Source organism: Pan paniscus, chromosome 15 (genome assembly GCF_029289425.2).
Source record: "Pan paniscus chromosome 15, NHGRI_mPanPan1-v2.0_pri, whole genome shotgun sequence".
In the NCBI taxonomy this organism is placed as follows: domain Eukaryota; kingdom Metazoa; phylum Chordata; class Mammalia; order Primates; family Hominidae; genus Pan; species Pan paniscus.
In genome coordinates, this window is record NC_073264.2 from 27,131,466 (window position 1) to 27,144,656 (window position 13,191).

At 36.3% G+C, this 13,191-nt stretch overlaps 1 long non-coding RNA gene and 1 other non-coding gene across 2 annotated transcripts in view; one reads left to right on the plus strand and one right to left on the minus strand.

Annotated features, from left to right (window-relative positions):
* Positions 1-13,191, plus strand: part of LOC117975783 (uncharacterized) — a 265,988-nt gene that overhangs the window by 181,454 nt on the left and 71,343 nt on the right. The gene's annotated exons all lie outside the window — the stretch shown is intronic.
* On the minus strand, positions 7,361-7,425 carry LOC112437102 (small nucleolar RNA SNORD37). Its single transcript, XR_003025764.1, has one exon. It is a non-coding gene; the product is annotated as a small nucleolar RNA SNORD37 (small nucleolar RNA).

A 13,191-nucleotide genomic window follows, 5' to 3' on the forward strand; every position in this document is an offset into this window, starting at 1 on the left:
CCAAGATGACTCAATTAAAGATTGGACTTAATGAAAGGCAGCAACACAGCAAAGAGTAAACTGTATCATGACTCTTGTTCACTAACTCACATTTTCTTGACCTCGTCTCTGATTCCAGTTATAGCTCCATCAAATTAGTTCTGTGTAAGCTTCAGTGTAGCTTGAACTGACAGTATCTTTTCTCAAGCATGCACCAAAATATCTTTCAAGCCTTCATTGACTCTGCACCATGGGATGCTGATGGAGCCTATTTAGGGCATATGCAAGCACACCTGAAATGTGAGGGTATTCATGCCCTCTGGGCAATGCTCTACCAATGGGGGATGGAGGATGATCAATTAATGCTTATTGTGTTTTTTTTTCCATCTTCAGGTGGAAATTTGAGATGCAGCAATATATTGGTTTTTCTTCCTTCCTAGTTTCAATCTCTGTGGTCCCTTATTCCTGCTCCCTGGAACCACCTTTCAATAAACTCCTTGTATCTAAGTTTCTGACTCAGGTTCTACATTTGGTATTAGAAACATACTTTCTTCCTCTCATTCCATTTAAAGCATTTTCCTCCTTTTCTGATGTCTTGGTACCAGCCACATCTCTGCCCAGAGGATCTCACTTGTCCCCAGAAGACTTTTGAAATTATATTTTCCAAATACAGAAATGTCTCTCCTGAAGCAGAATTCAAGCATCTCTTTTTGTTTATTTACTGGCTGATTTTCCTTAGCCTACAACTATGCTCAAGTTATTCCTATCTAAAATATCCATGCACACATACATACCTACCAACATCAATTCTAAAACAAAACAAAGTCACAAAGGGCACAAAAACTATTCATTTGACTTTATGTCTCTCTTCTCAAAATAATAGTGACATTTGTTGAGTGTTTACTATATGCCAGGTGCTATTTTAGCCAATTACATATAACATCTCGTTTTATTTTCACAAATCCTTGGGAGATGTTATTACTATCCCAAATTGTGAAGACAAAAAGCTGTGGTTCCTTGATGTTAGGTAACTTTCTCAAGGTCTAATCTTAAATGTGCAAGCATGGATTAAAACGCAGGTCTACGCAGTTCTCTGCCTCTGGAGTATGCATAATTACCTAGTACATCAGGGTTGCCTTAAGAACATGGATACTGTTTTCAACTCTTCACTTCTCACTTTCCTCTCGATTCACTACAATGACTTCCCATTGAAATAGCGTTTGCTAGGGTCACCAATATGCCCCCAACATGCAAAATCCAATGGATGCTGTTTATCCCTAGTCTTATCTAGACGTCTGTAGTGTTTGATAAAATTGATTAGTTCCTCACCTTCTTAATTTTTCCAGACTTGTATCTCTTACTGTTTGTTCATGATCTTTTTCATAGGTTTTTCTTTTTCTCACATTTTAAGTATTATGATTACAAGCTTCAGTGCTCAACATTTCTTTTCATTTTATAATCTCTCTTTGGGTGACTGCAACTACTTTCTTACATTGACCTCTTGACTGCATTTACAAAAACCAAAGTTTTACCTGAGTTTTCTACAACTAATTTGTGTAAAATTTAAATAATCATTGTCTCCTAAAGTTATTTTTTTTCTCTTTCACCTTAGTCATCTCCTTGTTAAAACCAGAAATTTGGAATTTTTCTTGAGGTCTGTAGGAAAGTTGTTTCAGACTGTCCATTTTCCCAAATATTATCAACTTTAGGGGACAAAGCCAGATGTCCTTAGAGAAACCTTAACTCAGTCAAAGTCTTAATTGCAGGAGCTAAGACGTAACTGAATACTTTATGCTCAGTGAGCGATAAGAATGACTTCAATGGGATATGACGCGATGCTTTAGACTTACTTTGCAGGTGATTGCCAAAATACAGTTATTTTGGAAGTTGAGGAAAAAAATCTTCCAGGGAAAAGGAGATTTCTGTTAGTCTCTAACTGCATGCTATCATTTTTACTAAATAGTGGTATTTTTTATTAAAACATTTTCTCATGGTCTGCTGCCACCTAAAAGCTTTGAACTGTGGATATATAGAAAAAATCTGTTCTGACTTGCCTTAGCCTTGGGACCAATCTTAATAGAATATGCAGCAGTGTTTATTTGCAAGCTGATTATGAAACTTGTTTTCATTTAAACTCTTCTTGATTTATTAACCTCATTTAGAATTTTAGAGTTTTAGATTCTTTGCAACTGATTAAAACAAAGTGCTGTTGTCCTTCCAAGAATAGAAACTGTTCCTTCCTTCTCTTCCATGTGGAAGTCAGTTTTTTGAGACCATGTTTGTTTTTATCTTGATATCTCTATGGTGCGAACAGCTTTACTTTGACAACTGCTAACCATTTGAAGTAAGGACAATGAAGACAGCCACAAAAGCTTTCTGGAATTACAAAATGCATGTCCCTTTCTGTATTGTCTTTGTCAGCCTTGTCTACTAGTCAAATAGCAGTTTAAAAAAAGTTAAATTATTCCACCTAAGAAGAAAAGCATACCTATAAACTCTTATGAATAAAATCAGATTAAACTAATTATTTGGATGGCAGAATTGTTTTTCATGTGCTGCAACTCATCTCTTCCTGGGGCATTTCACACTACATGGGAACACATGGACCTAATGACAAGGTCTTCTTTATGTGGCCCCAATGAAGATGTATTTGGATTGCAATATAGACCTTGTGTTGTTCTGCATGTTCTTTGTGCTATGTTGACTGCAAAGGCATTACAGTTACCTGATTATTCATATTATTAGGATTAATATTATTTTTTAAAGAATAAAACAGTCTCATTGGCTTAATGAAATGCTAACACTTGCTTATTTCATTGGTATGTGTATATAATAATTTTAAATATATATATATATACACACATATATGTATATGTATAATCAGTGATTGCCCTTGTAACTGAAGCAAAGAGTATGAGGTGATGTGAAGTTATTTTCATACTTACAGTCTTACTAAATTGATATTAAGAATTTGGTTCTTATTTTACCTGCTATGCTCATTCCATACTATATCGCTATTTTCAAATATCATTCCCATAAAACAGTTGTTGACTTTTAAATCTTTTTTTCTGCTCATAAGCAGAAGATACAAATAACTTACATGGCCAATATTTTTTAAATGTAGACTAGAAGTATTTTTAAGCAAGGATCATTTAGTCTAACCCCATAAGAAAAATTAAGGACTTAAATTATTAAATTTTCCTGTGACCTCCTAATCAACACTTTGTGCTTTAGTTGTAGAAGAAAAACCTCTCTTTATCTCTGTTTGATAAATACTCTAAAATGCAATGTCTATACACACAGTTTGGTTCTTCAATTACTTTTCCTCCACACTGAAAAACCATCTAACACTATTTAATGGTCTCTCCTAGAGCACTTCATGATTCAGAGTCTTCCAGCTGTGACAAATCAAAAGGCACCTATATATTCTTTGGGGTTTTTATTTGCAAAAATGTCAAAAATTCAATTTAGTTTGGATTTTGATGTGCATTAATCTTCACAACCTTTTATGCATCAATTAACTGGTAAAAGTTACCAGGGCATCTCTTCACTGAATGTGTCATGAAGGCCTTTAGTCTTTTTTTTTTTTTTTCCTTGTATACATTCTTTGCTGTTTTCACTGTGAAATACTTGGGTTTTTCATTCTGGAAACGTGATTTATGTAAAAACAAGTTTAGCTGGGTTTTCTAAAAGTGTATGCTCTCTACCCAGCATGGCTTTCGTGAGGCAGGGTCATAGTGGGAGCCCTTACAACAGAGCTTAAGGGAAGTATATGTGTGCATGTCTGTGTGTGTGTGTGTGTGTGTGTGTCTGTATTTATTATTTATAACTTATAGAACTGGAACAACTTCAGAAGGCATGAGCCCCAACCCTCTCACTTTGCAGATGAGAAAAATGCAGCAAAATTAAGTTGGGTGTTTTGTAAGATCAGCCAGTTAAGAGCATATTTAAGACCAAAAAACTCAGCGATTTTAAGCCCTTCTAGAATATCACAGTACCATTGTCACTTTAAGACAGGGTTTGTGTTTAGAGGTTATAATCCAATTTTACCCACCTTCTTTACCTCTGCTGAGTGCCTCCAGATCTTTCAATGAAGGTGATGGCAAAATCACAATGAGTTTTGTCCAACCTAATACCTTTAGTCTTGCTAGCAAGAATGAGGTGATTCCTAATTGTGAGAAAAATTTGGAGCTGCCTCAGCCCCACTGAAAGGAATGAACATCCTATTAATTTTATATCACCACTTCAGCTCAAAACTTCTAGCATAGGAAAGTGGTGTGGTTATTTGGCTGGCCTCCCTCAAACTCATCAGTAAGACATAAATCATTTCTGAATACTTCTAGCTTTCTCCCCATTCTTTAACTTTTGGAGCCAACTTTCCACTTAATCTATTATTCCTGGACCCTAGACATGGTAATTAACCTCAGAGATGGAATTTAGTCAAAAATGCACTCTGCAAACAGCGTTACATTTGAAAAATTTTAATTGTGTTCAGCAACATTTCTTAATTTAATCTGAAAGGTTACACTATCTTCCATATGAATCAATAACCATTTAATTTCTGGATGAAGGTTAAAATGATTTTCTCTGACTTACTAGCTTAGCATAAGGCTGTGCTTTGGGCCATTAATTCACCTTGTAAAGTCTTCGCTTGAATTCCTCTGAGCTCTAAGAGAGTGGAGCATCTTTTAAGAAATAGGTCATTTTATTAAATGTTAAATTGTAAGACAGACTCAACCACAGTTTCTCTCTTTGAAGAGCATTAGCTCTAAGATAATGGAGCATTTTTATTTTGTGCAATACTTGGAATGAGAAGATCCACAACTCAGGGGCAAGACTATGGGATGAATCATTTCTCTCCCTCATTGAAGAGATTTCATTGTTAGAATTCAATGTCTAGCTGAATCCATAGGTTATTTCTTATTAGAACATAATTCTTTTGATTTAAAATTTTTTTATATTATATAAAGTCTCTGTTTATAGACATTATTAATGATGACCGTTACGTTAATAAATTACAGTGATGATTTGGGAAAACTTCCACCTAGTCCCGATGACTTTTGTTTCATTACCAGTCTGTTGCAACATCTTTTTAGTGTAGAGAATTTGTTCTCAGTTGTAGAAAGAGAAAGAAATATCCATGACTTTGAGTTATAAAAGCTTGAAAGCTCGATAGTCATGAAGTTAGAATTATCATTAATATTTTTCTTATCACTAATACTCGAGGAGCACGACACTATAGCCTATAATATCATGTAATATATACTTCAATTAAAATACTCTAAATAAATGAGTGAGAATCATTGCATTTGAAAGCAAGAAAGAGAGACCTTGGAGATCTCCTAGTTCCACAGATCAGGATGCCACGTCTGAGTTAGATTAAGTGACATGTCAAAGGTCACATAATTAATGGCAAATTTGGCACTAAAACCTTACTACGTCAGAACTCTTTCCACTAAAACTTTACATTTCTTGAACATTTATTTTAAGAAAGAATGGCATAAATTCTGGGCAAAGACATGCCAAGAGTTCCATTATACTTAAGTTTTTAAATGTTGCTCTTCTGGCCTCTGCTCCTTGGCTAGCTTTTCATTTCCCTGTGTACAATTCTCCCTCTAATATCTCATGCAAATACTGATGACCACACTGCGGGTTTTGCCCAGATATCCTGTATTGATAAACAATACAGGAAATTATTTCAATCCACTCTGCCTCACAAAGTAATGACCTAAAGCTTCTCAAGTATGCACTAATTTGTCCTCCAAGCATACCATTAGCCACCAAAGTCTGCTAATTCCACTTCAGGAAAGACTCCAAAATTGGTGCCTTGATTTCTCGTGCTTCTCCTGTCTTCCTCCTGGGATCACTGCAAAGCCCCATCATCTTCAGTCTTCCTATCACATGATCACATGCTTTGACTTCCCAAATACAGCCTCTATACTCTTCTAAGTTAGTTCTTCCTAAAGGCAAATTTGAGCCTATCATTTCCTAACCTAAAAAGCTGCATGACTCTGCAATGCCTTCATGTTCTGGCTCATCCCACCTCCCCAACATAGAGTTCCCCTACTACCTGGCAGACCTATGCTGTCATTGAGTAGACCACATCTCAACCTTCTCCATACCAGCCATAACTCTCATAACCCTAGGCTTGGCATATGATTTCCTTCCTCTGGAACACCTTTTCTTTCCATTTATTGCTTCCAAAACTTTTATCCTGGCTCAAAACAGCAAAGAAAAATACTACTATGCTATATAACATTCCTTGAGACCTTTGATGGTAGTGATTCCTGCTCCCTACTGCTACTTCATTTTATTCATACATTTCTTATGGCATTTACTGAATTATTTATTACAATTAGCTACTTCTCTTATGTTATTCGACTCAAAACTTCCTATGGCCTTGTGAATAAAAGGCAGGCAGCAGAGTTGAGTGGACCTGCCAACCAATCAGCAATGATGTGACCTTGGCAAAATCTTGGTAATCCTCAGTTTGTTAATTTGCTGAGGATTGATAATGAAACTTACATGTAGATCTGATGTGTGGGATGGTGATGATGCCTGGAATGTGCCTTAAACTGCTTTGGCACCAGTCATGAGTCAATACATAAGAGACATGCATCGCTGTATTCCCAACTCTTAATTAAGTGCCAAGCACATTCAGCACATTTGCTGAAATGAAAATCATACAGTATTTATACTGTTATAAACTTAGCTATGTAAAAAATATGTCTTCCTTTGTTTCTTTATACCTGCATACATTCTCAAACTCAGATTTTTGCTGACGGTGAGTGCTTGTCAATCCAAGATCACTCAGCCACTTTCGTTATAAGAAGCAGTATTTTGGAAACTAGTGCTCAGTCGATTCAAGATTCCCTCCCTGATTCACCTTTCTGCCCCACAGGAAACATAAGCAGGATGTGTGTGCTCCAGGCATCTGGGGGATATTGCATTTGTTTGCCATTTGTGCTCCTGTCTTCCTTTAGCTGAGCTATAGCAATTGTCACCTGGTCTTGGAAGTCAGTCTGTAGCCTGCTATATTCACCACTGATGTCCTTAGGTCACAGAAAGAGCAGTGAAAATCCTGAGTAAATTTGAAAGGATTCTAGAACACAAAGAACTGGGGTCTGGCTTTCCAGGCTGTCTTTCCTCTGGAAAACTGTAAACTTTGTAACTAAATCCCATTTCTGCATGACACCAGGGGCTAGAAGTCTGAAATTAAAGTGTCAGTAGGGTTGGTTCCCTCTGAGGGCTGAGCAGAGAGTATGTGTCCAAGCCTCTCTTCTTGTAGATGGCCATTTAGTCCTTGTGTCTCTTTCCATTGTCTTCCCTTTATGCACGTCTGTTTCTTTGTCCAAGTTTATTCTTTTTCTTTCTCCATGCGCCTCAGATGCTGGTTTTCTTCAATACACATCAAGTCAAATTGAAGAAATGTTACTTATCATGAACTCTTTTTTTTTTTTTTTTTTTTTTTTTTTTTTTTGAGACAGAGTCTCACTCTGTTGCCCAGGCTGGAGTGATGTGGTGCAATCTCAGCTCACTGCAGCCTCGACCTCCCAGTGTCAAGCAATCCTCCCACCTCAGCTTCCCAAGTAGCTGGGACTACAAGCATGCACCACTGTACCTGGCTAGTTTTTGTATTTTTTGGTAGAGATGGGGTCTCACCATGTTGCCTAGGCTGTGTTCAAGTGATCCACCCCACTTGGCTTCCTAAAGTGCTGGGATTACAGGTGTGAGCCACTGCAACTGGCCACAAACTGTTCCTTTCAGCCCAGCTGGAGTTCTGGACCCTTCTCGGGGAACAACAGTTATCTCTACATCAGTTATGTCCTTCCAATTCTCTTTCTGTTTTGCTGGCCAAACACATAACCCTTTTTGAGCAGAAAAATGACTATCTCATCATGTCTTCTTCTCCATGATAGGGTTTAAGCAGAGCTACTCAAACTTTACAATGGATAAGGAAAATTGGGTTGTATGTAAAAATACATTATCCTGTCTTTGTCCTTGTAGACTTAGGGTATGGCTCCTCAACCTGTAATTTATGACACATACTACATGTCTGATACAGATGGCTTGCAGATCATTCTTGTATAAACAGTGGTTTTACATTGTGGAAAACAGTGTGGCGATTCCTCAGGGATCTAGGACTAGAAATACCATTTGACCCAGCCATCCCATTACTGGGTATATGCCCAAAGGATTATAAATCATGCTACTATAAAGACACATGCACACATATGTTTATTGCGGCACTATTCACAAAGCAAAGACTTGGAACCAACCCAAATGTCCACAAATGATAGACTGGATTAAGAACATGTGGCACATATACACCACGGAATACTATGCAGCCAAAAAAAGATGAGTTCACGTCCTTTGTAGGGACATGGATGAAGCTGGAAACTGTCATTCTGAGCAAACTATCGCAAGGACAAAAAACCAAACACCGCATGTTCTCACTCATAGGTGGGAATTGAACAATGAGAACACTTGGACACAGGGTGGGGAACATCACACACCAGGGCCTGTTGTGGGGTTTGGGGAGGGGAGGGATGGCATTGGGAGATATACCTGATGTAAATGACGAGTTGATGGGTGCAGCGCACCAACATGGCAAATATATACCTATGTAACAAACCAGAATGGTGTGCACATGCACCCTAGAATTTGGAGTATAATAAAAAAAAATAGTGGTTTTAGTTATAAACTTATGCCTTGAACTTTCAATATTTTTAATATTTAAAACTGAATGTTTGGAATAAGAAAATAAAAACAAACTTTTTTTTCTTAAATGCTTATTTATTGAAAATAAAAGTTCCAACTTTCAAGTTCATTACTTCCACTAGATATTTTCATAATCTATCTGAAATTTTAAAATCCAGCAAATTGGACCTTTATTCTTTTGTATTATCTCTTCTCGTGTTCACTGTACATGGTAAGCTCTTCTTTCTGCTTGAATAGTGAAGGAAAAGACAGAAGGAAATAATTTTTAAAAACCTACCTAGTTTATTTTTGTATATTGTCATGCTACATCCTCACCCACATGTGTATGTAGCACGTGTGTGTGTGTGAGAGAGAGAGAGGAATGTGGGAAAAAATGTGAGGTACAGTGTGTAAAGAGAATGGTATATGGAACTCATCACAACTAATTTGGAATCCTGGCTATACTATTTTTCATTTGGGCCAAGTAGGAGAGTCATTTGATTTATCTTAGTTTCAGTTTTCTTCCACTGAACTTTAAGATTCTTTTAGAATGCAACTATGTTTTAATCTATATCTCTTCAATCTGGCACATAGTAGAGAAATTGTCATTATTGAATGAATAAATGAGTAATGTCCTAGCTATCAATACAAGGCATTACAAGGGTTCATTTTACTCCCAATTAATTTACGTTCAGTCCAAAATACCGTGTTTAAGAAATGAGCCTCAATTTGGCCTTGTCTTCCTTTCAGAAGCTGCATGTGCCGGTCTTCAGGAATACACTGATTTCCTGGCTGCTTTAGCAAATATTAGATTGCCCTCCTATGACTTCCAATAGAACTTACTTCTTGTACTCATGATTTAATATGTGGCAATAATGTTATTTTATCAATTTAGATCTAGTTTTGGATATTTCTCTTTCTCTCTATGAAATGCTCAGCTCCTTAATGGCAGAGACCACACAATATGCCTCTGTTTTTCACATTACCAGCAAAGGGCCCCTTTCCTAGGAAGTGCTGAGTGTGTTCTTGTATTTAAGAATAATAGTAATGACAGTAAAATTAAACTATTGTACACAGTTCTTTCAAGAAATAAAAAAGACTATGCTGATATAGTTCTGTCGGATGAAGAGACGTAGACTCACAGAATTTCAGTGACTTGAGATATGCCCACAGCCAGAAAGAGGCAATGACTCAGTTGTTCAGACTCTGATTCCAGGGCTGTTTCCACTACACCATGATAAATAAGGTCTCTGTTTTGTGTTAAACATTAGGACATTTGGTATGAAGTTGTTAGATCTGACATGAATTTGTTTCTAATAGGATTGAGATACCCTGAACAGGTCACCAGGGCATGTTATGTAATTTACCTTTGCTTGATGCCTTTAAAAGGAGGATCAATACCTGCCTTTTAGGCAGGGTTTAGGCATTGCCCTGCCAAAAGGAAAGAAATTAACTACATGTTTTTAAAGATTCCTTTTGGTTCTATAGCCAAAGGAATCTTGGTTCTTGTAACTTAGTTATATTTACTTTTTTAACTCTGAATTCTGCCTGTTCCTGGGCATTTTGTAAATATTATGCAAATCTAAGGTTAAATCAGCAGTGACAAGTCAAATTTGGGAGGTCAGGGAAGGCAGAAATCAAGTTACCATCCAGAAGAGCTAAATATACATGTCACTACTAATTAGATGAGAAGGAATAACAGCACACAATATTAATCTTCATGTCATGCTTCAACACAGGATTTTTAAGCCACTCTGACAAATTCTAGATTTTAAACACAAATGAGTGGAAGTTTGTGGAGAACCCTGAGAACTTGGAAGTGTCTTTGTTGTTTGCCTTAGTCCACCTCCATTCCGAGTTTTTCCTCACCTTGAACATTACTTCATTTAAATTCTTAACCCCCTTTCCAACCATTTTTACTCATTTGTTGTTAATATGCAGATTACAATGGCTGGTGTTCGGAAAGGGGATCAGCAAAACATTTATCATTCAATGCAGCAACTTGAGGAGTTTTGAAAAGCAAAGCATGTGGAACCCCATTAACAGATAAAGAACACAGGATTGAAAGAACCAAAGGACAAATCATTTATTTCAGTACATCTTGCATAGCAAAGCATTACCAGAGGCAATAGGTACAAAAGATCAGATCAGCTTCAGAAGGGCTAAATGATATTCATTTGCCATCTTCACCAAAATAAGATTGCATGGAAATATTTTTTATTTTGAATGTTGAAGATAATTTTAATAATGTGATTTTTTGACCCACAGTCTAAGGCAAAGCCTTATCCCGGAAGATAATAGAGATGAGATGAATTAGAGGACTATAGCCAGATACAGAAAAAAAAGCAGAACCTTTTAATACTAACAGATAAAACAGGCAGTTCAATGCCGATAAATGCAGAATAATGATGCTTTTGATGGGTCTTTATCACAGAAGGCCATGTTCTTCATAAATTATGAGCCATAAAAAAAGGAATTTCAGTCAAAAGACAAGTCTGTTTGTATCATCAATGAATGATGAGAAATAGAAAGACAAAAACCAAATAGGAATGCATAAAATAACTGCTTGATGACTTTATCAGCTAAGTTTCTACACTGAAAAGTATAGAAGAACAAAAGACTACCCAGAAAAAAACATTCAAAGATAGCCCAAAATGATAGAAATACTTTTATTTTGAAAAAAATGAAACCATTTTATTTGTGGAAAATTGGTTGATCTAACAACTACTGAAGTCAATTTCACATGTAGATGTTCTTAGTATTTTCTTACCTCAAAGGGCATCTAAAATGTATTTGAAGTGATTATTTAATGTGGATTGACATTCATTCTTTTTGTGAAGGAGGTATCCCAATGTATATACATATGTGCTTCTAAATATTTTGTCACAATTATCTTTAAAAAGTTAGCCAGTGAATTTTTTTTGGTGAAAAATATAAATTGAATTTGAGCTTCTGATTGATGTATTTTCTAAAATATAACATTTAGCTTTCTGGTGACGTTTTTGTAAAGAGAAAACAATGTGTTTGAGCTTCTGTTATATATTTTTTCTAAAATATAATATTTATTACCATTACCTAGTTCAGATTTGTAATATTTACCATCAATAAATATGGGTTAAATTTGCCAATTATATTTTTGGACACAGGTCCTAATATTTCAGGTATTATATCTATAATTTAAGTAGCAACCTGCATGTGGTATCTTTTATAGATCATGATTTGGTACTGAAAGTGGTAATAATTCATCAAGTAATACTTTTCCTATAACATGCAACTTTATTAATATATCATGATGGATCTTTGATCTTTATTAATATGTCATGATGGATCAAAGTAACTACTCTTATACACCAGCACTAAGAATCAATATTATTTGGAGGAAGATATTTTTAAAAATAAGAAAGCAATGTGTCTTAATGAAATGGGCCATGGTTCGAGAACCAAGAGCCCTAATACCTGACTTAACAGACAAGCTGTGTTAACTCTGAGAATGTGCTAACTATTTTTGCCTCAATGTCTCCAAACTTAAAATAAGAAGGCTGAGTAACTAAATTGTTTTTGAATTTTATAACGTTATATTTTACTGCTGGTATATTTTTTGTGACTCCTTTGCTTAGTCAGTACTTAACCTTACTTTTGAAATTTATTTTAACGTGTCTACTAACATCAAAAGCAGTTGTCTTTTGAAACTGACAGGTGTTGGGGAGAAAAGTATTTGAATCACCTAAAAGGCTTTTCCAGCCCCCCTCGCTCTATTCTGATCTACCTCCAGAACTCAGAATCACTACTTCTAGGGGACATAGTGTTGATGAGCTTTCTTCTCATCCCTCCAGCATGCAGGGTTGGGAAAAGACGGAAGACCATTGGTCTAACACCTTCACAGAGAGCCTTCTCTGAGGACACAAGTGCTTGTCAAGCATATGTGTACAGGGAAACGTCTCTTTGGGAGATACTGTCTTCTCAGCATCACATTTACCTCTTGAGACTCCCATAGTGAGTCAGGGCCAACAACAAACAACTTTCTTTTTTAATGACATGATTCAAAATTCTGTGTTGATGACATTGATCCTCTCTTTTTCTTACCACATTTGATGTTCTCTCAGTTTCTAAGCTGCCTTAAAGATTCCATATTTCATAATTATTTTGTTGAGAGCAACAGAAATGGTTTTGACTAACAAACAAAAGCAAATCTATTGGAAGGATATAGTGAGCTCAAAGAATGTATAGGAGCCTGGAGACCTGGGCTTGAATGGATGGGGAATCAAGGCAGTGCTGGAGACAAGAAAGACAAAACTACAATAGTGGTCTGGTAGCAATGAGGGCTGACTCTCAGAAAAAAGAGAAAGTGAAACATTTTCTTTCTTTTTATTATGTCACTGTATATTAAGATCCTGGCAGTGTACATCCAGTGAAGGATACTGGATTTCTGTTAGAAAGGCATGGGGGCATTGGGTAGACATTAAAAAGACACACATTCATGTATGTTCATATGAGCGTCTTCCTCCTGCAAAG